The sequence below is a fragment of the Heptranchias perlo genome, chromosome 4, assembly GCF_035084215.1.
Source record: "Heptranchias perlo isolate sHepPer1 chromosome 4, sHepPer1.hap1, whole genome shotgun sequence".
Lineage (NCBI taxonomy): Eukaryota > Metazoa > Chordata > Chondrichthyes > Hexanchiformes > Hexanchidae > Heptranchias > Heptranchias perlo.
This window is the reverse complement of record NC_090328.1, coordinates 141448438-141474947: the sequence shown is the minus strand read 5'-3', so window position 1 is coordinate 141474947 and position 26510 is coordinate 141448438.

Genomic DNA, 26510 nt, shown 5'->3' with positions numbered 1-26510 from the left:
CACACCACCAACACACACCCCCACCCTTTGAGCCAGCTGCCATGACTTCGTCATGCCACCGATGGACGCCCCCACCCCTTGCACCAGTTGCCACGACTTCGTCACACCACCAACACACCTCCCCACCCTTTGAGCCAGCTGCCATGACTTCGTCACGCCACCGACAGACCCCCTCACCCCTTGGACCAGCTGCCACGACTTCGTCACGCCACCGGCAGACCCCCCCACCCCTTGCACCAGTTGCCACGACTTCGTCACGCCACCGACAGACCCCCCCAACCCCGTGGGCCAGCTACCCCGACTTCATCACACCACCAGCAGACCACTGAAACCCCCCCTTCCTTGCGGTCCAGGGCAGTGACCCCCCCTTCCCCGCCATCCAGGGCGGCGACTAGCCCTACCCCACCCCACGGGCCAAGGACCAGGATTTCCAATGTGGCCATCATTAGGGACCTGGACATCACACTTGGCTCTCAAGAGCCTGAGCCACGTAGACCCCAGCACTACATGGGGAACCAACATCAGACCGTATTAAACCAAATCACTAGGGATTCCTCAGACCCAAAACAAACAGAAGGGAGAACCCCTCCTACACCAGGGACAAATCCATGCACAACATTCCTGTACCCCAAAACCAGGGTCACGTACCAACCGCTCCCACAGAGACAAAAGAAAGACTGTACCAAACCAACCATCCCAAGAAATACAGCAGTTCTAGAGCCCGAGATCAGAGTCACAAAACAACCCCTTCCACAGAAACAAAGGAGCGACCAGACCGGACAGGTAAACCCAATAGACACAGAAATGAGGACAGGAACAATGAGAGCCCAGACAGATAACACAGTAGGAGAGGCAGAAATAGCTGAAGCCGAGGTAGGGAACACAATAGGGGAGGCAGGGGTAGCAGACATAGAAACAGAAAACACACCAACAGGGGCAGAACCTGACTCTGAAGGGGAAGATGCACAGAGAGTGACGAGGCACCCCAACACCAGCCGAAAAAACATTACCTGGAAATTGGAACCCAGAAAATCCATTTTAATAATAGGAGATTCTAACCTCTCCAAGATAAAAAGATGCCCAAATCCCACCACCCAAATTGATAGCTTTCCAGGAGCTAAATTCATTCATGTCACAGCAATTCTGGACAAATTGGAACCCTGTCCGGAGACCAAAAAGGTGGTGCTCTCAGTTGGCATTAATAATCGAACGCAGAGACCACTGACTGCAACCAAGCAACTGCAGTCATTACTTAAATTGGCTAAGAGCACATTCCCAAATGCTCAGATCTGGGTGCCGGAAATTAACTTCAGTAACTTACTTCCAGAAATGGAGAGGGATACAATCAGAGGAATTAACCAGCATATAAAAAAACAGAATTACATACCAGCAATTAATGCTAGATCCTTTAAAGTGGGGGCTGACCACATCCATTGGACAGATAGCACTGCCCATAACATAATAAACCAGTGGATGAAGTGTTTAAACTAAAAAGGACATTAACCCAAGAGAAGGGTAGATTAAACCTGGGGAAAACTGTTATTAATATTTCCCAACTCTTTAACCCCACAGAGGTACAGGAGAGGGTTTTAAACAAGGGCCTTACATTTGTTCCAACCCCAAAACATTGTAAAGTACAAATTCAGGAAGATCTGAAAAGGTTTTACAGGAGAGTAAAACTGACCGATTACTTTAGCGATTCAGAAACAGACAAGCAACCTTTTACACCACCATCAGAATGGACCCCACCAAACAATAAAATAGAGCCAGAAATCCTAAACTTTATTAAACAGACTCAATCACAAATTGAAAAAATCCCAAAACAGACAGACAAGCAAAACCTCACTGGAAGAGAGAGACGGGCAATCATAGAACTTAGAAACAATCTAGATATAATCATAAAACCAGCAGATAAGGGCAGTAGTATAGTGATCATGGATAGGCAACAGTATCTACTTGAAGCTCACAGACAGCTTAATAATACAGCCCACTACACTAAATTAGCAGGACCAATTTACCAGGACACACGAAAAGAGATTGGAAACATTTTAACAGAACTAAAGAAATCTAAACACTTAAATCAGAAACAAGTGGAATACCTAAGGGGGGAACAACCACAACCCAGAAAATTCTACATACTACCCAAAATACACAAGCACCCTGACACATGGACTGTACCAGGAGAAATACCACCAGGAAGACCAATTGTGTCAGACTGTGGTAGTGAATCCTACAGGATAGCAGAATACATTGACTCATTCCTAAACCCCTTATCACAGAAGCACCCTAGCTACATTAAAGACACTTACCACTTCATAGAAATAGTGAACTCACTGACCGTACCCCCGAACGCAATACTCTTTACCATGGACATTGAAAGCCTATACACAAACATAGAAACAGACAGAGGCATACAGGCAGTGGAAAATATCCTTAGAAAGTTCCCCCAACCCCACAGACCAGATGCAGCCATAATCCAGCTATTACACCTAGGACTAACAAAAAATGACTTTGAATTCCAGGAGCAATTCTACCTACAGATTAAGGGCACGGCTATGGGCAAGAAATTTGCCCTGGCCGACGCAAACAGATACATGGCAGACTGGGAAAACACAGTCTTTGAAAAGTGTTCCAAGCTCCCGATGTGTTATTACAGATACCTGGATGACATATGGGGAGTCTGGACTCACACAGAAACAGAATTGCAAGAATTTGTAGGTATTCTCAACAGTCACCACCAATCTATTAAACTTAAAGTTACAACACATAGAGAAAGTGTGGATTTCCTGGACACCACAGTATTTAAATTACAACAGGAGAATAACAGCCACAAGCTAGCAACAAAGGTATTCTTTAAAGAAACAGACACACACACACTCCTGCACATAAACAGCCACCATCCAAAACATACCTTTCGGGGGCTGGTGAAGTCACAACTGACACGTTTTCACCGCATATGCACAAACGGAGAGGACTTTAGGCAAGCCACCACAACCCTATTTACTGCACTGAGACAGAGAGGTTACACAAAAAGGTTCCTCAGGCACCTTAAGTCTGATTTCCTGAGGGGACTGAATAGCCCACGGCCAAACAGAGAAGTAGCAAGACTACCACTGATAACGACATACGATACAACGACCAAACTAATACACGGAGTGATTAAAACCCAATTTGGGAAACTAAAAGAGGATGTTGACACACTTAGTCGATACCACATAACGTCAGCATACAAAAGAACTCGAAACCTTCGGGACATGCTGGTTCGGAGTAGGATAAGAAAACAGACAACCCAGAACTGCACAAACCCAAAATGTGGGACGTGTAAATACCTAATAATCCGCAAAATGATACAAAATAGACACACAGGAAAAGCAGCCCTAATTAAACAAAGAATTACATGTGAACAGCACAATGCTGTATATGCAATTCGATGCAAACAATGCCACATCTTGTATGTAGGAGAAACAGGGAATAGTCTAAGGATGAGGCTCACAGGGCACCTCAGTGCTATTAGAACAAAGGATGTATACAAACCAACCTCCCGACACTTCATGGAGCATGGTCTTGAATCCCTGGAATTTATGGGGTTGGAGACCAACATGAACTGGACAACCTCACAAAGGAAGAGGAGGGAAAAACACTGGATAACAACCCTACAAACTCAGTTACCAAAGGGCTTAAATCAGATCTAAAATGGGGGAAATCCAACATAAAAAAACAAAACTGCCCCGACCTTAATTACCACAACTCCCAACCCCAGCTTGATAAACCTCTCAAACCGCAACCACACCCTACCCTAATCACAATAAACAGAGCTAACCCCTACTGTTTGAGCTAACCAAAACCACTAAACCCCACACTGCCCACAACAAACAGACCAAAGCCCCAACCCTAACTACAAACAGACCCCATCCATATCCCAAATCCTAACTCCAAATGCACCCCACTCTACCCCTAAAGCCTAACCGTAACTCTAATACAGCAAACCTAATCTCCCACCCCACCCCTAAAATCTAAGCCTAACACACCCCACCCTACTCCTAAACCCTGACCCTCACTTAACCCTACCCCTAATGCAACCCTAACCCATAACTCCAAACCCCTAGCCCTGAATCCAATCACAACTCTGAACCTGGACCCTAACCCTGATGCACCCTACCCTACCCCTAAACACCTAACCCTAACCCTGATGCACCCAACCCTACCCCTAAAACTTAACCCTAACCCCACCCCACCCCTAAACACCTAACCCTAACCCTGATGCACCCCAACCTAACCCCAATATAGCCCTGAACCTAACTGCGACCCTGACCCTCACCTAACCCCAACACTAACCCCAGTGCAGCAACCCTAACCCTAACCTGAACCCCCCAACCTCAATACAACATAACCCTAACACTACTTAAAATAAAGGGCAGGGTTCCAACACCAATAATAATAACTAAATACTACATAGAGACCATAAATTGGCAAAACCCAGGAACTCATTATAACCCCAGAGGGGGATCAAAGGATTACGGATCAAGAAATTACTAAGAAGAGATCGGCAAGAAAAAGAAGCCAGGTGGTAAGGTAAAGCGTGGGCCAACCAAAAGTGGCAGGTATAAGTGACAAGAAGCTCAAGGGTTGAGTGAGAATACGAACACAAGAGGGTGTAACTACCCTCCTGCCCACACCATACAAACTAACCCTAATGCACCCTACCCTACCCCTAAACACCTAACCCTAACCCTGATGCACCCAACCCTACCCCTAAAACTTAACCCTAACCCCACCCCACCCCTAAACACCTAACCCTAACCCTGATGCACCCCAACCTAACCCCAATATAGCCCTGAACCTAACTGCGACCCTGACCCTCACCTAACCCCAACACTAACCCCAGTGCAGCAACCCTAACCCTAACCTGAACCCCCCAACCTCAATACAACATAACCCTAACACTACGTAAAATAAAGGGTAGGGTTCCAACACCAATAATAATAACTAAATACGACATAGAGACCATAAATTGGCAAAACCCAGAAACTGATTATAACCCCAGAGGGGGATCAAAGGATTACGGATCAAGAAATTACTAAGAAGAGATCGGCAAGAAAAAGAAGCCAGGTGGTAAGGTAAAGCGTGGGCCAACCAAAAGTGGCAGGTATAAGTGACAAGAAGCTCAAGGGTTGAGTGAGAATACGAACACAAGAGGGTGTAACTACCCTCCTGCCCACACCATACAACCTAACATTCAGGAGTGACACGCTTTACATTACCACAGACAAAAAAAGATATAAATGCCAAGAAAAGAAAACCCAGAGAATATATCTCGCAAATACCTTAAATTGAAACTTGATCAGTGAGGTAGATGGTTAAATAACTTTTTGTTCCCCTTTCGCCCCCCCCCACAAAAAAAAGCAGCAAGCAACTTATAAAAATAGGGAGCACCAAGGAGGTTTTTTAAATTTTAAAATCTAAAATATTTAAAAGGTGCACTTAAAATAAAGCATGGCTGGAAATGTGGGTCTGACAGACATGGAACTCATCTTCCCAACCCCCGCCCCCCCACGAGGTTTGGGACAGCAATAAGGGCACAAAAGATTACATATTTTTTTAAAAAAGTTGTAGTTCCCATAGACACGGTCTCTGGACATTGATGCGGGGACGGCCCCTTTAAGAGATGCCTGGTGCTGCGGGGACGGCCCCTTTAAGAGATGCCTGGTGCTGCGGGGAACGCGACAGCAGGGAGCTGCTGGATATCGACCTCGTTTTTTAAAAAGAAACCCTTTCCCCGGGGATCTGGAGGAGTTGGGGACACGGGTGAGAATCCGATAACTTTATTTAGTCTTTAGATTTTGAGCGTTCACCGGGTGATTTTTATCTTTGAAATCGGTTTTTTTTCGCAGCGACTGAAATTCTGGGATATGGAGTTCTCTCGGGTCAAACACGAGGGCAACGCTCTTAAATAAAAGGGTTTACTTTGTTTTTTTGGGGCTGGGGGACCTTTCTTTCCCCCTCCTCTCCCCCCCAGGGGGTGGGTGGCGGCGGATTCGGGAGTTTTTTTGCGGAATCGGACCTTGGAAATCGGTTTTTTCTGCGCGGCCGCTGAAAAGCGAGCGACGCGTGAGGCATTCTGGGAGATTAAGTTTCGTTTAACGAGCGAGCGGGTTTAAAAAGGAGGAAATCGGTGGGAAGTTTAATTAATTGTTTAAAATACCCTCATAATTAAAAGGCATAGCCGGAGGTGGGGGTTTGGAGAAGTAGCTTCATGTTTTTATTTAAAAAATCAGGTGAGGCGGACAGGTAATCAAGCCCCGGGGTCAGCGGAGACAGTCAGACTCCGTGGCGCCAGAATGACCTGGAGCATTAAAACAGATTCAAAGGTTAAAAAGCAATATTTTTAAAAACATTACCTCAAAAAAAATAACCCCAAACATCTAAGATAAACTGAAGGAACATTAAAACATTAGGTTAAAAAAATATAATTTAAAAATAACGAACACGTGGAGCGAAGGGGGCGGGGCCAGCCCTGCATGAGACAGGACTCATTACATACAGGACAGAAATTCTAACCAATCCCAGGTCAAGGCTAGCCTGCTTGTGGGCGGGAACAAAACTTCAGCCAACAGTAGCACACAGGGGAGGGGCCAGTCCAAGGCACCGGACTTATAAGCGTCTGTAAACAAAATTAAAATCCTTTCTCCCTGATGAAGCTTAAGGATAAGCGAAACGTCGGAGAAAAAAAGATTCCAGGCCGGAGAACTTACTGAACTAAAGAGTTTTTGGATAGTACTGTTGCAGGCAGAGAACCATCAAAGCCAGAGAGCCACCGGAGGGGAGGTGAGCCCGGTGGAAAAAGAGCCTTTCCAGGCGGGACAGCCGGCTGAGCTGGGGAGTGTTTGGAGGACGCAGTCCCAGGCAGGAGACTATCTGAGCCAGGGAGCCACCGTGGGGTGAGATTACAGTTACTAGCGGGGACCTCTATTACCAAATAGAAGCTAGTAACATCTTTTAAAACATTTTGCACCTTTCTACACCCAGAGAATGGCTAACACTATGCGGAACACATGCAGGTTGTCTGACAACCGTACGCATATGAGGTCGGACCCTGGTACACATAGGTGTCTCCCCGTAGCCAGGGATGAATTTGCTACAACAGTGAGAATAATTTATAGAATTTTCCAGACAATCCACCATCTAATATTCTTAAAGGGCCAGAATCAGCCCCCTAAGGGCATCTTAAAACAAGCTGATAAACTAACCTGCTTTATAAAACCGGCAAAACCGTCACAGGAAACCCTAACCAAATTGGCTTTGAATTCAGAAAATTGGGCAAAACAGACCAGACAGATTCTAATTGAGCACTATACAACAAACCTGGAAGAATTAGAAAATGAATTTGCTCAGGCTGCAGTGACAGAGCGCCTGGAAGAAATGATGGTGAAAGCCACTAATTGGATTAAAAAGAGTCTTAGACATAAATTCAAAATTCAATCAATTGATGAGGCAAAGAGACATGTGGTGGGATTAGCATCACGTTTGACAGAGCAAGGGACCAGCACACAATTGAGGACAGAACAGCGGACCGGCACACGGACTAGGACGCCCCCACGCCATAGGCCAAATACCTGGGCAGCCTTGTTCCACGAGCCTGCGATCACAGCCCGCTCATGCCGCAGACGGACTGAAACCCCCCCCCCACCCAGTGGGCCAGCTGCCACGACTTTGTCACGCCACCGACGGACACCCCCACCCCGTGAGCCAACTGCCACAACCTCGTCACGCCACCGACACACCCCCCCACCCTTTGAGCCAGCTGCCATGACTTCAGCACGCCACCGGCAGACCCCCCCACCCCTTGCACCAGTAGCCACGACTTCGTCACACCACCAACACACACCCCCACCCTTTGAGCCAGCTGCCATGACTTCGTCATGCCACCGATGGACGCCCCCACCCCTTGCACCAGTTGCCACGACTTCGTCACACCACCAACACACCTCCCCACCCTTTGAGCCAGCTGCCATGACTTCGTCACGCCACCGACAGACCCCCTCACCCCTTGGACCAGCTGCCACGACTTCGTCACGCCACCGGCAGACCCCCCCACCCCTTGCACCAGTTGCCACGACTTCGTCACGCCACCGACAGACCCCCCCAACCCCGTGGGCCAGCTACCCCGACTTCATCACACCACCAGCAGACCACTGAAACCCCCCCTTCCTTGCGGTCCAGGGCAGTGACCCCCCCTTCCCCGCCATCCAGGGCGGCGACTAGCCCTACCCCACCCCACGGGCCAAGGACCAGGATTTCCAATGTGGCCATCATTAGGGACCTGGACATCACACTTGGCTCTCAAGAGCCTGAGCCACGTAGACCCCAGCACTACATGGGGAACCAACATCAGACCGTATTAAACCAAATCACTAGGGATTCCTCAGACCCAAAACAAACAGAAGGGAGAACCCCTCCTACACCAGGGACAAATCCATGCACAACATTCCTGTACCCCAAAACCAGGGTCACGTACCAACCGCTCCCACAGAGACAAAAGAAAGACTGTACCAAACCAACCATCCCAAGAAATACAGCAGTTCTAGAGCCCGAGATCAGAGTCACAAAACAACCCCTTCCACAGAAACAAAGGAGCGACCAGACCGGACAGGTAAACCCAATAGACACAGAAATGAGGACAGGAACAATGAGAGCCCAGACAGATAACACAGTAGGAGAGGCAGAAATAGCTGAAGCCGAGGTAGGGAACACAATAGGGGAGGCAGGGGTAGCAGACATAGAAACAGAAAACACACCAACAGGGGCAGAACCTGACTCTGAAGGGGAAGATGCACAGAGAGTGACGAGGCACCCCAACACCAGCCGAAAAAACATTACCTGGAAATTGGAACCCAGAAAATCCATTTTAATAATAGGAGATTCTAACCTCTCCAAGATAAAAAGATGCCCAAATCCCACCACCCAAATTGATAGCTTTCCAGGAGCTAAATTCATTCATGTCACAGCAATTCTGGACAAATTGGAACCCTGTCCGGAGACCAAAAAGGTGGTGCTCTCAGTTGGCATTAATAATCGAACGCAGAGACCACTGACTGCAACCAAGCAACTGCAGTCATTACTTAAATTGGCTAAGAGCACATTCCCAAATGCTCAGATCTGGGTGCCGGAAATTAACTTCAGTAACTTACTTCCAGAAATGGAGAGGGATACAATCAGAGGAATTAACCAGCATATAAAAAAACAGAATTACATACCAGCAATTAATGCTAGATCCTTTAAAGTGGGGGCTGACCACATCCATTGGACAGATAGCACTGCCCATAACATAATAAACCAGTGGATGAAGTGTTTAAACTAAAAAGGACATTAACCCAAAAGAAGGGTAGATTAAACCTGGGGAAAACTGTTATTAATATTTCCCAACTCTTTAACCCCACAGAGGTACAGGAGAGGGTTTTAAACAAGGGCCTTACATTTGTTCCAACCCCAAAACATTGTAAAGTACAAATTCAGGAAGATCTGAAAAGGTTTTACAGGAGAGTAAAACTGACCGATTACTTTAGCGATTCAGAAACAGACAAGCAACCTTTTACACCACCATCAGAATGGACCCCACCAAACAATAAAATAGAGCCAGAAATCCTAAACTTTATTAAACAGACTCAATCACAAATTGAAAAAATCCCTAAACAGACAGACAAGCAAAACCTCACTGGAAGAGAGAGACGGGCAATCATAGAACTTAGAAACAATCTAGATATAATCATAAAACCAGCAGATAAGGGCAGTAGTATAGTGATCATGGATAGGCAACAGTATCTACTTGAAGCTCACAGACAGCTTAATAATACAGCCCACTACACTAAATTAGCAGGACCAATTTACCAGGACACACGAAAAGAGATTGGAAACATTTTAACAGAACTAAAGAAATCTAAACACTTAAATCAGAAACAAGTGGAATACCTAAGGGGGGAACAACCACAACCCAGAAAATTCTACATACTACCCAAAATACACAAGCACCCTGACACATGGACTGTACCAGGAGAAATACCACCAGGAAGACCAATTGTGTCAGACTGTGGTAGTGAATCCTACAGGATAGCAGAATACATTGACTCATTCCTAAACCCCTTATCACAGAAGCACCCTAGCTACATTAAAGACACTTACCACTTCATAGAAATAGTGAACTCACTGACCGTACCCCCGAACGCAATACTCTTTACCATGGACATTGAAAGCCTATACACAAACATAGAAACAGACAGAGGCATACAGGCAGTGGAAAATATCCTTAGAAAGTTCCCCCAACCCCACAGACCAGATGCAGCCATAATCCAGCTATTACACCTAGGACTAACAAAAAATGACTTTGAATTCCAGGAGCAATTCTACCTACAGATTAAGGGCACGGCTATGGGCAAGAAATTTGCCCTGGCCGACGCAAACAGATACATGGCAGACTGGGAAAACACAGTCTTTGAAAAGTGTTCCAAGCTCCCGATGTGTTATTACAGATACCTGGATGACATATGGGGAGTCTGGACTCACACAGAAACAGAATTGCAAGAATTTGTAGGTATTCTCAACAGTCACCACCAATCTATTAAACTTAAAGTTACAACACATAGAGAAAGTGTGGATTTCCTGGACACCACAGTATTTAAATTACAACAGGAGAATAACAGCCACAAGCTAGCAACAAAGGTATTCTTTAAAGAAACAGACACACACACACTCCTGCACATAAACAGCCACCATCCAAAACATACCTTTCGGGGGCTGGTGAAGTCACAACTGACACGTTTTCACCGCATATGCACAAACGGAGAGGACTTTAGGCAAGCCACCACAACCCTATTTACTGCACTGAGACAGAGAGGTTACACAAAAAGGTTCCTCAGGCACCTTAAGTCTGATTTCCTGAGGGGACTGAATAGCCCACGGCCAAACAGAGAAGTAGCAAGACTACCACTGATAACGACATACGATACAACGACCAAACTAATACACGGAGTGATTAAAACCCAATTTGGGAAACTAAAAGAGGATGTTGACACACTTAGTCGATACCACATAACGTCAGCATACAAAAGAACTCGAAACCTTCGGGACATGCTGGTTCGGAGTAGGATAAGAAAACAGACAACCCAGAACTGCACAAACCCAAAATGTGGGACGTGTAAATACCTAATAATCCGCAAAATGATACAAAATAGACACACAGGAAAAGCAGCCCTAATTAAACAAAGAATTACATGTGAACAGCACAATGCTGTATATGCAATTCGATGCAAACAATGCCACATCTTGTATGTAGGAGAAACAGGGAATAGTCTAAGGATGAGGCTCACAGGGCACCTCAGTGCTATTAGAACAAAGGATGTATACAAACCTACCTCCCGACACTTCATGGAGCATGGTCTTGAATCCCTGGAATTTATGGGGTTGGAGACCAACATGAACTGGACAACCTCACAAAGGAAGAGGAGGGAAAAACACTGGATAACAACCCTACAAACTCAGTTACCAAAGGGCTTAAATCAGATCTAAAATGGGGGAAATCCAACATCAAAAAACAAAACTGCCCCGACCTTAATTACCACAACTCCCAACCCCAGCTTGATAAACCTCTCAAACCGCAACCACACCCTACCCTAATCACAATAAACAGAGCTAACCCCTACTGTTTGAGCTAACCAAAACCACTAAACCCCACACTGCCCACAACAAACAGACCAAAGCCCCAACCCTAACTACAAACAGACCCCATCCATATCCCAAATCCTAACTCCAAATGCACCCCACTCTACCCCTAAAGCCTAACCGTAACTCTAATACAGCAAACCTAATCTCCCACCCCACCCCTAAAATCTAAGCCTAACACACCCCACCCTACTCCTAAACCCTGACCCTCACTTAACCCTACCCCTAATGCAACCCTAACCCATAACTCCAAACCCCTAGCCCTGAATCCAATCACAACTCTGACCCTGGACCCTAACCCTGATGCACCCTACCCTACCCCTAAACACCTAACCCTAACCCTGATGCACCCAACCCTACCCCTAAAACTTAACCCTAACCCCACCCCACCCCTAAACACCTAACCCTAACCCTGATGCACCCCAACCTAACCCCAATATAGCCCTGAACCTAACTGCGACCCTGACCCTCACCTAACCCCAACACTAACCCCAGTGCAGCAACCCTAACCCTAACCTGAACCCCCCAACCTCAATACAACATAACCCTAACACTACTTAAAATAAAGGGCAGGGTTCCAACACCAATAATAATAACTAAATACTACATAGAGACCATGAATTGGCAAAACCCAGGAACTCATTATAACCCCAGAGGGGGATCAAAGGATTACGGATCAAGAAATTACTAAGAAGAGATCGGCAAGAAAAAGAAGCCAGGTGGTAAGGTAAAGCGTGGGCCAACCAAAAGTGGCAGGTATAAGTGACAAGAAGCTCAAGGGTTGAGTGAGAATACGAACACAAGAGGGTGTAACTACCCTCCTGCCCACACCATACAACCTAACCCTAATGCACCCTACCCTACCCCTAAACACCTAACCCTAACCCTGATGCACCCAACCCTACCCCTAAAACTTAACCCTAACCCCACCCCACCCCTAAACACCTAACCCTAACCCTGATGCACCCCAACCTAACCCCAATATAGCCCTGAACCTAACTGCGACCCTGACCCTCACCTAACCCCAACACTAACCCCAGTGCAGCAACCCTAACCCTAACCTGAACCCCCCAACCTCAATACAACATAACCCTAACACTACGTAAAATAAAGGGTAGGGTTCCAACACCAATAATAATAACTAAATACGACATAGAGACCATAAATTGGCAAAACCCAGAAACTGATTATAACCCCAGAGGGGGATCAAAGGATTACGGATCAAGAAATTACTAAGAAGAGATCGGCAAGAAAAAGAAGCCAGGTGGTAAGGTAAAGCGTGGGCCAACCAAAAGTGGCAGGTATAAGTGACAAGAAGCTCAAGGGTTGAGTGAGAATACGAACACAAGAGGGTGTAACTACCCTCCTGCCCACACCATACAACCTAACATTCAGGAGTGACACGCTTTACATTACCACAGACAAAAAAAGATATAAATGCCAAGAAAAGAAAACCCAGAGAATATATCTCGCAAATACCTTAAATTGAAACTTGATCAGTGAGGTAGATGGTTAAATAACTTTTTGTTCCCCTTTCGCCCCCCCCACAAAAAAAAGCAGCAAGCAACTTATAAAAATAGGGAGCACCAAGGAGGTTTTTTAAATTTTAAAATCTAAAATATTTAAAAGGTGCACTTAAAATAAAGCATGGCTGCAAATGTGGGTCTGACAGACATGGAACTCATCTTCCCAACCCCCGCCCCCCCCACGAGGTTTGGGACAGCAATAAGGGCACAAAAGATTACATATTTTTTAAAAAAGTTGTAGTTCCCATAGACACGGTCTCTGGACATTGATGCGGGGACGGCCCCTTTAAGAGATGCCTGGTGCTGCGGGGACGGCCCCTTTAAGAGATGCCTGGTGCTGCGGGGAACGCGACAGCAGGGAGCTGCTGGATATCGACCTCGTTTTTTAAAAAGAAACCCTTTCCCCGGGGATCTGGAGGAGTTGGGGACACGGGTGAGAATCCGATAACTTTATTTAGTCTTTAGATTTTGAGCGTTCACCGGGTGATTTTTATCTTTGAAATCGGTTTTTTTTCGCAGCGACTGAAATTCTGGGATATGGAGTTCTCTCGGGTCAAACACGAGGGCAACGCTCTTAAATAAAAGGGTTTACTTTGTTTTTTTGGGGCTGGGGGACCTTTCTTTCCCCCTCCTCTCCCCCCCAGGGGGTGGGTGGCGGCGGATTCGGGAGTTTTTTTGGGGAATCGGACCTTGGAAATCGGTTTTTTCTGCGCGGCCGCTGAAAAGCGAGCGACGCGTGAGGCATTCTGGGAGATTAAGTTTCGTTTAACGAGCGAGCGGGTTTAAAAAGGAGGAAATCGGTGGGAAGTTTAATTAATTGTTTAAAATACCCTCATAATTAAAAGGCATAGCCGGAGGTGGGGGTTTGGAGAAGTAGCTTCATGTTTTTATTTAAAAAATCAGGTGAGGCGGACAGGTAATCAAGCCCCGGGGTCAGCGGAGACAGTCAGACTCCGTGGCGCCAGAATGACCTGGAGCATTAAAACAGATTCAAAGGTTAAAAAGCAATATTTTTAAAAACATTACCTCAAAAAAAATAACCCCAAACATCTAAGATAAACTGAAGGAACATTAGGTTAAAAAAATATAATTTAAAAATAACGAACACGTGGAGCGAAGGGGGCGGGGCCAGCCCTGCATGAGACAGGACTCATTACATACAGGACAGAAATTCTAACCAATCCCAGGTCAAGGCTAGCCTGCTTGTGGGCGGGAACAAAACTTCAGCCAACAGTAGCACACAGGGGAGGGGCCAGTCCAAGGCACCGGACTTATAAGCGTCTGTAAACAAAATTAAAATCCTTTCTCCCTGATGAAGCTTAAGGATAAGCGAAACGTCGGAGAAAAAAAGATTCCAGGCCGGAGAACTTACTGAACTAAAGAGTTTTTGGATAGTACTGTTGCAGGCAGAGAACCATCAAAGCCAGAGAGCCACCGGAGGGGAGGTGAGCCCGGTGGAAAAAGAGCCTTTCCAGGCGGGACAGCCGGCTGAGCTGGGGAGTGTTTGGAGGACGCAGTCCCAGGCAGGAGACTATCTGAGCCAGGGAGCCACCGTGGGGTGAGATTACAGTTACTAGCGGGGACCTCTATTACCAAATAGAAGCTAGTAACATCTTTTAAAACATTTTGCACCTTTCTACACCCAGAGAATGGCTAACACTATGCGGAACACATGCAGGTTGTCTGACAACCGTACGCATATGAGGTCGGACCCTGGTACACATAGGTGTCTCCCCGTAGCCAGGGATGAATTTGCTACAACAGTGAGAATAATTTATAGAATTTTCCAGACAATCCACCATCTAATATTCTTAAAGGGCCAGAATCAGCCCCCTAAGGGCATCTTAAAACAAGCTGATAAACTAACCTGCTTTATAAAACCGGCAAAACCGTCACAGGAAACCCTAACCAAATTGGCTTTGAATTCAGAAAATTGGGCAAAACAGACCAGACAGATTCTAATTGAGCACTATACAACAAACCTGGAAGAATTAGAAAATGAATTTGCTCAGGCTGCAGTGACAGAGCGCCTGGAAGAAATGATGGTGAAAGCCACTAATTGGATTAAAAAGAGTCTTAGACATAAATTCAAAATTCAATCAATTGATGAGGCAAAGAGACATGTGGTGGGATTAGCATCACGTTTGACAGAGCAAGGGACCAGCACACAATTGACGACAGAACAGCGGACCGGCACACGGACTAGGACGCCCCCACGCCATAGGCCAAATACCTGGGCAGCCTTGTTCCACGAGCCTGCGATCACAGCCCGCTCATGCCGCAGACGGACTGAAAACCCCCCCCCCACCCAGTGGGCCAGCTGCCACGACTTTGTCACGCCACCGACGGACACCCCACCCCGTGAGCCAACTGCCACAACCTCGTCACGCCACCGACACACCCCCCCACCCTTTGAGCCAGCTGCCATGACTTCAGCACGCCACCGGCAGACCCCCCCACCCCTTGCACCAGTTGCCACGACTTCGTCACACCACCAACACACACCCCCACCCTTTGAGCCAGCTGCCATGACTTCGTCATGCCACCGATGGACGCCCCCACCCCTTGCACCAGTTGCCACGACTTCGTCACACCACCAACACACCTCCCCACCCTTTGAGCCAGCTGCCATGACTTCGTCACGCCACCGACAGACCCCCTCACCCCTTGGACCAGCTGCCACGACTTCGTCACGCCACCGGCAGACCCCCCCACCCCTTGCACCAGTTGCCACGACTTCGTCACGCCACCGACAGACCCCCCAACCCCGTGGGCCAGCTACCCCGACTTCATCACACCACCAGCAGACCACTGAAACCCCCCCTTCCTTGCGGTCCAGGGCAGTGACCCCCCCTTCCCCGCCATCCAGGGCGGCGACTAGCCCTACCCCACCCCACGGGCCAAGGACCAGGATTTCCAATGTGGCCATCATTAGGGACCTGGACATCACACTTGGCTCTCAAGAGCCTGAGCCACGTAGACCCCAGCACTACATGGGGAACCAACATCAGACCGTATTAAACCAAATCACTAGGGATTCCTCAGACCCAAAACAAACAGAAGGGAGAACCCCTCCTACACCAGGGACAAATCCATGCACAACATTCCTGTACCCCAAAACCAGGGTCACGTACCAACCGCTCCCACAGAGACAAAAGAAAGACTGTACCAAACCAACCATCCCAAGAAATACAGCAGTTCTAGAGCCCGAGATCAGAGTCACAAAACAACCCCTTCCACAGAAACAAAGGAGCGACCAGACCGGACAGGTAAACCCAATAGACACAGAAATGAGGACAGGAACAATGAGAGCCCAGACAGATAACACAGTAGGAGAGGCAGAAATAGCTGAAGCCGAGGTAGGGAACACAATAGGGGAGGCAGGGGTAGCAGACATAGAAACAGAAAACACACCAACAGGGGCAGAACCTGACTCTGAAGGGGAAGATGCACAGAGAGTGACGAGGCACCCCAACATCAGCCGAAAAAACATTACCTGGAAATTGGAACCCAGAAAATCCATTTTAATAATAGGAGATTCTAACCTCTCCAAGATAAAAAGATGCCCAAATCCCACCACCCAAATTGATAGCTTTCCAGGAGCTAAATTCATTCATGTCACAGCAATTCTGGACAAATTGGAACCCTGTCCGGAGACCAAAAAGGTGGTGCTCTCAGTTGGCATCAATAATCGAACGCAGAGATCACTGACTGCAACCAAGCAACTGCAGTCATTACTTAAATTGGCTAAGAGCACATTCCCAAATGCTCAGATCTGGGTGCCGGAAATTAACTTCAGTCACTTACTTCCAGAAACGGAGAGGGATACAATCAGAGGAATTAACCAGCATATAAAAAAACAGAATTACATACCAGCAATTAATGCTAGATCTTTTAAAGTGGGGGCTGACCACATCCATTGGACAGATAGCACTGCCCATAACATAATAAACCAGTGGATGAAGTGTTTAAACTAAAAAGGACATTAACCCAAGAGAAGGGTAGATTAAACCTGGGGAAAACTGTTATTAATATTTCCCAACTCTTTAACCCCACAGAGGTACAGGAGAGGGTTTTAAACAAGGGCCTTACATTTGTTCCAACCCCAAAACATTGTAAAGTACAAATTCAGGAAGATCTGAAAAGGTTTTACAGGAGAGTAAAACTGACCGATTACTTTAGCGATTCAGAAACAGACAAGCAACCTTTTACACCACCATCAGAATGGACCCCACCAAACAATAAAATAGAGCCAGAAATCCTAAACTTTATTAAACAGACTCAATCACAAATTGAAAAAATCCCTAAACAGACAGACAAGCAAAACCTCACTGGAAGAGAGAGATGGGCAATCATAGAACTTAGAAACAATCTAGATATAATCATAAAACCAGCAGATAAGGGCAGTAGTATAGTGATCATGGATAGGCAACAGTATCTACTTGAAGCTCACAGACAGCTTAATAATACAGCCCACTACACTAAATTAGCAGGACCAATTTACCAGGACACACGAAAAGAGATTGGAAACATTTTAACAGAACTAAAGAAATCTAAACACTTAAATCAGAAACAAGTGGAATACCTAAGGGGGGAACAACCACAACCCAGAAAATTCTACATACTACCCAAAATACACAAGCACCCTGACACATGGACTGTACCAGGAGAAATACCACCAGGAAGACCAATTGTGTCAGACTGTGGTAGTGAATCCTACAGGATAGCAGAATACATTGACTCATTCCTAAACCCCTTATCACAGAAGCACCCTAGCTACATTAAAGACACTTACCACTTCATAGAAATAGTGAACTCACTGACCGTACCCCCGAACGCAATACTCTTTACCATGGACATTGAAAGCCTATACACAAACATAGAAACAGACAGAGGCATACAGGCAGTGGAAAATATCCTTAGAAAGTTCCCCCAACCCCACAGACCAGATGCAGCCATAATCCAGCTATTACACCTAGGACTAACAAAAAATGACTTTGAATTCCAGGAGCAATTCTACCTACAGATTAAGGGCACGGCTATGGGCAAGAAATTTGCCCCGGCCTACGCAAACATATACATGGCAGACTGGGAAAACACAGTCTTTGAAAAGTGTTCCAAGCTCCCGATGTGTTATTACAGATACCTGGATGACATATGGGGAGTCTGGACTCACACAGAAACAGAATTGCAAGAATTTGTAGGTATTCTCAACAGTCACCACCAATCTATTAAACTTAAAGTTACAACACATAGAGAAAGTGTGGATTTCCTGGACACCACAGTATTTAAATTACAACAGGAGAATAACAGCCACAAGCTAGCAACAAAGGTATTCTTTAAAGAAACAGACACACACACACTCCTGCGCATAAACAGCCACCATCCAAAACATACCTTTCGGGGGCTGGTGAAGTCACAACTGACACGTTTTCACCGCATATGCACAAACGGAGAGGACTTTAGGCAAGCCACCACAACCCTATTTACTGCACTGAGACAGAGAGGTTACACAAAAAGGTTCCTCAGGCACCTTAAGTCTGATTTGCTGAGGGGACTGAATAGCCCACGGCCAAACAGAGAAGTAGCAAGACTACCACTGATAACGACATACGATACAACGACTAAACTAATACACGGAGTGATTAAAACCCAATTTGGGAAACTAAAAGAGGATGTTGACACACTTAGTCGATACCACATAACGTCAGCATACAAAAGAACTCGAAACCTTCGGGACATGCTGGTTCGGAGTAGGATAAGAAAACAGACAACCCAGAACTGCACAAACCCAAAATGTGGGACGTGTAAATACCTAATAATCCGCAAAATGATACAAAATAGACACACAGGAAAAGCAGCCCGAATTAAACAAAGAATTACATGTGAACAGCACAATGCTGTATATGCAATTCGATGCAAACAATGCCACATCTTGTATGTAGGAGAAACAGGGAATAGTCTAAGGATGAGGCTCACAGGGCACCTCAGTGCTATTAGAACAAAGGATGTATACAAACCTACCTCCCGACACTTCATGGAGCATGGTCTTGAATCCCTGGAATTTATGGGGTTGGAGACCAACATGAACTGGACAACCTCACAAAGGAAGAGGAGGGAAAAACACTGGATAACAACCCTACAAACTCAGTTACCAAAGGGCTTAAATCAGATCTAAAATGGGGGAAATCCAACATCAAAAAACAAAACTGCCCCGACCTTAATTACCACAAATCCCAACCCCAGCTTGATAAACCTCTCAAACCGCAACCACACCCTACCCTAATCACAATAAACAGAGCTCACCCCTACTGTTTGAGCTAACCAAAACCACTAAACCCCACACTGCCCACAACAAACAGACCAAAGCCCCAACCCTAACTACAAACAGACCCCATCCATATCCCAAATCCTAACTCCAAATGCACCCCACTCTACCCCTAAAGCCTAACCGTAACTCTAATACAGCAAACCTAATCTCCCACCCCACCCCTAAAATCTAAGCCTAACACACTCCACCCTACTCCTAAACCCTGACCCTCACTTAACCCTACCCCTAATGCAACCCTAACCCATAACTCCAAACCCCTAGCCCTGAATCTAATCACAACTCTGACCCTGGACCCAAACCCTGATGCACCCTACCCTACCCCTAAACACCTAACCCTAACCCTGATGCACCCTACCCTACCCCTAAACACCTAACCCTAACCCTGATGCACCCAACCCTACCCCTAAAACTTAACCCTAACCCCACCCCACCCCTAAACACCTAACCCTAACCCTGATGCACCCCAACCTAACCCCAATATAGCCCTGAACCTAACTGCGACCCTGACCCTCACCTAACCCCAACACTAACCCCAGTGCAGCAACCCTAACCCTAACCTGAACCCCCCAACCTCAGTACAACATAACCCTAACACTACTTAAAATAAAGGGTAGGGTTCCAACACCAATAATAATAACTAAATACTACATAGAGACCATAAATTGGCAAAACCCAGGAACTCATTATAACCCCAGAGGGGGATCAAAGGATTACGGATCAAGAAATTACTAAGAAGAGATCGGCAAGAAAAAGAAGCCAGGTGGTAAGGTAAAGCGTGGGCCAACCAAAAGTGGCAGGTATAAGTGACAAGAAGCTCAAGGGTTGAGTGAGAATACGAACACAAGAGGGTGTAACTACCCTCCTGCCCACACCATACAACCTAACATTCAGGAGTGACACGCTTTACATTACCACAGACAAAAAAAGATATAAATGCCAAGAAAAGAAAACCCAGAGAATATATCTTGCAAATACCTTAAATCTAAACTTGATCAGTGAGGTAGATGGTTAAATAACTTTTTGTTCCCCTTTCGCCCCCCCCACAAAAAAAAGCAGCAAGCAACTTATAAAAATAGGGAGCACCAAGGAGGTTTTTTAAATTTTAAAATCTAAAATGTTTAAAAGGTGCACTTAAAATAAAACATGGCTGGAAACGTGGGTCTGACAGACATGGAACTCATCTTCCCAAACCCCCCCCCCCCCCCCCACGAGGTTTGGGACAGCAATAAGGGCACAAAAGATTACATTTTTAAAAAAAGTGTAGTTCCCATAGACACGGTCTCTGGACATTGATGCGGGGAGGGGCCCTTTAAGAGATGCCTGGTGCTGCGGGGACGGCCCCTTTAAGAGATGCCTGGTGCTGCGGGGAACGCGACAGCTGGGAGCTGCTGGATATCGACCTCGGTTTTTTTAAAAGAAACCCTTTCCCCGGGGATCTGAAGGAGTTGGGGACACGGGTGAGAATCCGATAACTTTATCTAGTCTTTAGATTTTGAGCGTTCACCGGGTGATTTTTATCTTTGAAATCGGTTTTTTTTTGCAGCGACTGAAAAGCGAGCGCCGCGTGAGGCATTCTGGGATATGGAGTTCTCTCGGGTCAAACACGAGGGCAACGCTCTTAAATAAAAGGGTTTACTTTGGGTTTTTGGGGCTGGGGGACCTTTCTTTCCCCCTCCTCTCCCCCCCGGGGGGTGGGTGGCGGCGGATTCGGGAGTTTTTTGGGGAATCGGACCTTGGAAATCGGTTTTTTCTGAGCGGCCGCTGAAAAGCGAGCGCCGCGTGAGGCATTCTGGGAGATTGAGTTTCGTTTAACGAGCGAGCGGGTTTAAAAAGGAGGAAATCGGTGGGAAGTTTAATTAATTGTTTAAAATACCCTTATAATTAAAATACATAGCCGGAGGTGGGGATTTGGAGAAGTAGCTTCATGTTTTTAATTAAAAAATCAGGTGAGGCGGACAGGTATTCAAGCCCCGGGGTCAGCGGAGACAGTCAGACTCCGTGGCGCCAGAATGACCTGGAGCATTAAAACAGATTCAAAGGTTAAAAAGCAATATTTTTAAAAACATTACCTAAAAAAAAATAACCCCAAACATCTAAGATCAACTGAAGGAACATTAAAACATTAGGTTAAAAAAATATAATTTAAAAATAACGAACACGTGGAGCGAAGGGGGCGGGGCCAGCCCTGCATGAGACAGGACTCATTACATACAGGACAGAAATTCTAACCAATCCCAGGTCAAGGCTAGCCTGCTTGTGGGCGGGAACAAAACTTCAGCCAACAGTAGCACACAGGGGAGGGGCCAGTCCAAGGCACCGGACTGATAAGCGTCTGCAAACAAAATTAAAATCCTTTCTCCCTGATGAAGCTTAAGGATAAGCGAAACGTCGGCGAAAAAAAGATTCCAGGCCGGAGAACTTACTGAACTAAAGAGTTTTTGGATAGTACTGTTGCAGGCAGAGAACCATCGAAGCCAGAGAGCCACCGGAGGGGAGGTGAGACCGGTGGAAAAAGAGTCTTTCCAGGCGGGACAGCCGGCTGAGCTGGGGAGTGTTTGGAGGACGCAGTCCCAGGCAGGAGACTATCTGAGCCAGGGAGCCACCGTGGGGTGAGATTACAGTTACTAGCGGGGACCTCTATTACCAAATAGAAGCTAGTAACATCTTTTAAAACATTTTGCACCTTTCTACACCCAGAGAATGGCTAACACTATGCGGAACACATGCAGGTTGTCTAACAACCGTACGCATATGAGGTCGGACCCTGGTACACATAGGTGTCTCCCCGTTGCCAGGGATGAATTTGCTACAACAGTGAGAATAATTTATAGAATTTTCCAGACAATCCACCATCTAATATTCTTAAAGGGCCAGAATCAGCCCCCTAAGGGCATCTTAAAACAAGCTGATAAACTAACCTGCTTTATAAAACCGGCAAAACCGTCACAGGAAACCCTAACCAAATTGGCTTTGAATTCAGAAAATTGGGCAAAACAGACCAGACAGATTCTAATTGAGCACTATACAACAAACCTGGAAGAATTAGAAAATGAATTTGCTCAGGCTGCAGTGACAGAGCGCCTGGAAGAAATGATGGCGAAAGCCACTAATTGGATTAAAAAGAGTCTTAGACATAAATTCAAAATTCAATCAATTGATGAGGCAAAGAGACATGTGGTGGGATTAGCATCACGGTTGACAGAGCAAGGGACCAGCACACAATTGAGGACAGAACAGCGGACCGGCACACGGACTAGGACGCCCCCACGCCATAGGCCAAATACCTGGGCAGCCTTGTTCCACCAGCCTGCGATCACAGCCCCCTCATGCCGCAGACGGACTGAAACCCCCCCCCCCACCCCGTGGGCCAGCTGCCACGACTTTGTCACGCCACCGACGGACACCCCCACCCCGTGAGCCAACTGCCACAACCTCGTCACGCCACCGACACACCCCCCCACCCTTTGAGCCAGCTGCCATGACTTCAGCACGCCACCGGCAGACCCCCCCCACCCCTTGCACCAGTTGCCACGACTTCGTCACACCACCAACACACCCCCCCACCCTTTGAGCCAGCTGCCATGACTTCGTCATGCCACCGATGGACCCCCCCACCCCTTGCACCAGTTGCCACGACTTCGTCACACCACCAACACACCCCCCCACCCTTTGAGCCAGCTGCCATGACTTCGTCACGCCACCGACAGACCCCCTCACCCCTTGGACCAGCTGCCACGACTTCGTCACGCCACCGGCAGACCCCCCCACCCCTTGCACCAGTTGCCACGACTTCGTCACGCCACCGACAGACCACCCCACCCCGTGGGCCAGCTACCCCGACTTCATCACACCACCAGCAGACCACTGAAACCCCCCCTTCCTTGCGGTCCAGGGCAGTGACCCCCCTTCCCCGCCATCCAGGGCGGCGACTAGCCCTACCCCACCCCACAGGCCAAGGACCAGGATTTCCAATGTGGCCATCATTCGGGACCTGGACATCACAATTGGCTCTCAAGAGCCTGAGCCACGTAGACCCCAGCACTACATGGGGAACCAACATCAGACCGTATTAAACCAAATCCTAACTCCAAATGCACCCCACTCTACCCCTAAAGCCTAACCGTAACTCTAATACAGCAAACCTAATCTCCCACCCACCCCTAAAATATAAGCCTAACACACCCCACCCTACTCCTAAACCCTGACCCTCACTTAACCCTACCCCTAATGCAACCCTAACCCATAACTCCAACCCCCCAGCCCTGAATCTAATCACAACTCTCCAAATGCAACCCACTCTACCCCTAAAGCCTAACCGTAACTCTAATACAGCAAACCTAATCTCCCACCCCACCCCTAAAATCTAAGCCTAACACACCCCACCCTACTCCTAAACCCTGACCCTCACTCAACCCTACCCCTAATGCAACCCTAACCCATAACTCCAACCCCCCAGCCCTGAATCTAATCACAACTCTGACCCTGGACCCTAACCCTGATGCACCCTACCCTACCCCTAAACACCTAACCCTAACCCTGATGCACCCTACCCTACCCCTAAACACCTAACCCTAACCCTGATGCACCCAACCCTACCCCTAAAACATAACGCTAACCCAACCCCACCCCTAAACACCTAACCCTAACCCTGATGCACCCCAACCTAACCCCAATATAGCCCTGAACCTAACTGCGACCCTGACCCTCACCTAACCCCAACACTAACCCCAGTGCAGCAACCCTAACCCTAACCAGAACCCCCCAACCTCAATACAACATAACCCTAACACTACGTAAAATAAAGGGTAGAGTTCCAACACCAATAATAATAACTAAATACGACATAGAGACCATAAATTGGCAAAACCCAGGAACTGATTATAACCCCAGAGGGGGATCAAAGGATTACGGATCAAGAAATTACTAAGAAGAGATCGGCAAGAAAAAGAAGCCAGGTGGTAAGGTAAAGCGTGGGCCAACCAAAAGTGGCAGGTATAAGTGACAAGAAGCTCAAGGGTTGAGTGAGAATACGAACACAAGAGGGTGTAACTACCCTCCTGCCCACACCATACAACCTAACATTCAGGAGTGACACGCTTTACATTACCACAGACAAAAAAAGATATAAATGCCAAGAAAAGAAAACCCAGAGAATATATCTTGCAAATACCTTAAATCTAAACTTGATCAGTGAGGTAGATGGTTAAATAACTTTTTGTTCCCCTTTTGCCCCCCCACAAAAAAAGCAGCAAGCAACTTATAAAAATAGGGAGCACCAAGGAGGTTTTTTTAAATTTTAAATCTAAAATATTTAAAAGGTGCACTTAAAATAAAGCATGGCTGGAAATGTGGGTCTGACAGACATGGAACTCATCTTCCCAACCCCCCCCCCCCCCCCCACGAGGTTTGGGACAGCAATAAGGGCACAAAAGATTACATATTTTTTAAAAAAAGTTGTAGTTCCCATAGACACGGTCTCTGGACATTGATGCGGGGACGGCCCCTTTAAGAGATGCCTGGTGCTGCGGGGACGGCCCCTTTAAGAGATGCCTGGTGCTGCGGGGACGGCCCCTTTAAGAGATGCCTGGTGCTGCGGGGAACGCGACAGCAGGGAGCTGGTGGATATCGACCTCGGTTTTTTTTAAAAGAAACCCTTTCCCCGGGGATCTGGAGGAGTTGGGGACACGGGTGAGAATCCGATAACTTTATCTAGTCTTGAGATTTTGAGCGTTCACCGGGTGATTTTTATCTTTGAAATCGGGTTTTTTTCTCAGCGACTGAAAAGCGAGCGCCGCGTGAGGCATTCTGGGATATGGAGTTCTCTCGGGTCAAACACGAGGGCAAGACCCGTAAATAAAAGGGTTTACTTTGGTTTTTTGGGGCTGGGGGACCTTTCTTTCCCCCTCCTCTCCCCCCGGGGGGGGTGGGTGGCGGCGGATTCGGGAGTTTTTTTGGGGAATCGGACCTTGGAAATCGGGTTTTTTTCTGCGAGGCCGCTGAAAAGCGAGCGACGCGTGAGGCATTCTGGGAGATTGAGTTTTGTTTAACGAGCGATCGGGTTTAAAAAGGAGCAAATCGGTGGGAAGTTTAATTAATTGTTTAAAATACCCTCATAATTAAAAGGCATAGCCGGAGGTGGGGGTTTGGAGAAGTAGCTTCATGTTTTTATTTAAAAAATGAGGTGAGGCGGACAGGTAATCAAGCCCCGGGGTCAGCGGACAGTCAGAGTCCGTGGCGCCAGAATGACCTGGAGCATTAAAACAGATTCAAAGGTTAAAAAGCAATATTTTTAAAAACATTACCTCCAAAAAAATAACCCCAAACATCTAAAATAAACTAAAGGAACATTAAAACATTAGGTTAAAAAAATATAATTTAAAAATAACGAACACGTGGAGCGAAGGGGGCGGGGCCAGCCCTGCATGAGACAGGACTCATTACATACAGGACAGAAATTCTAACCAATCCCAGGTCAAGGCTAGCCTGCTTGTGGGCGGGAACAAAACTTCAGCCAACAGTAGCACACAGGGGAGGGGCCAGTCCAAGGCTCCGGACTTATAAGCAACTGTAAACAAAGTTAAAATCCTTTCTCCCTGATGAAGCTTAAGGATAAGCGAAACGTCGGAGAAAAAAAGATTCCAGGCCGGAGAACTTACTGAACGAAAGAGTTTTTGGATAGTACTGTTGCAGGCAGAGAACCATCGAAGCCAGAGAGCCACCGGAGGGGAGGTGAGACCGGTGGAAAAAGAGCCTTTCCAGGCGGGACAGCCGGCTGAGCTGGGGAGTGTTTGGAGGACGCAGTCCCAGGCAGGAGACCATCTGAGCCAGGGAGCCACCGTGGGGTGAGATTACAGTTACTCGCGGGGACCTCTATTACCAAATAGAAGCTAGTAACATCTCTTAAAACCTTTTGAACCTTTCTACACCCAGGGAATGGCTAA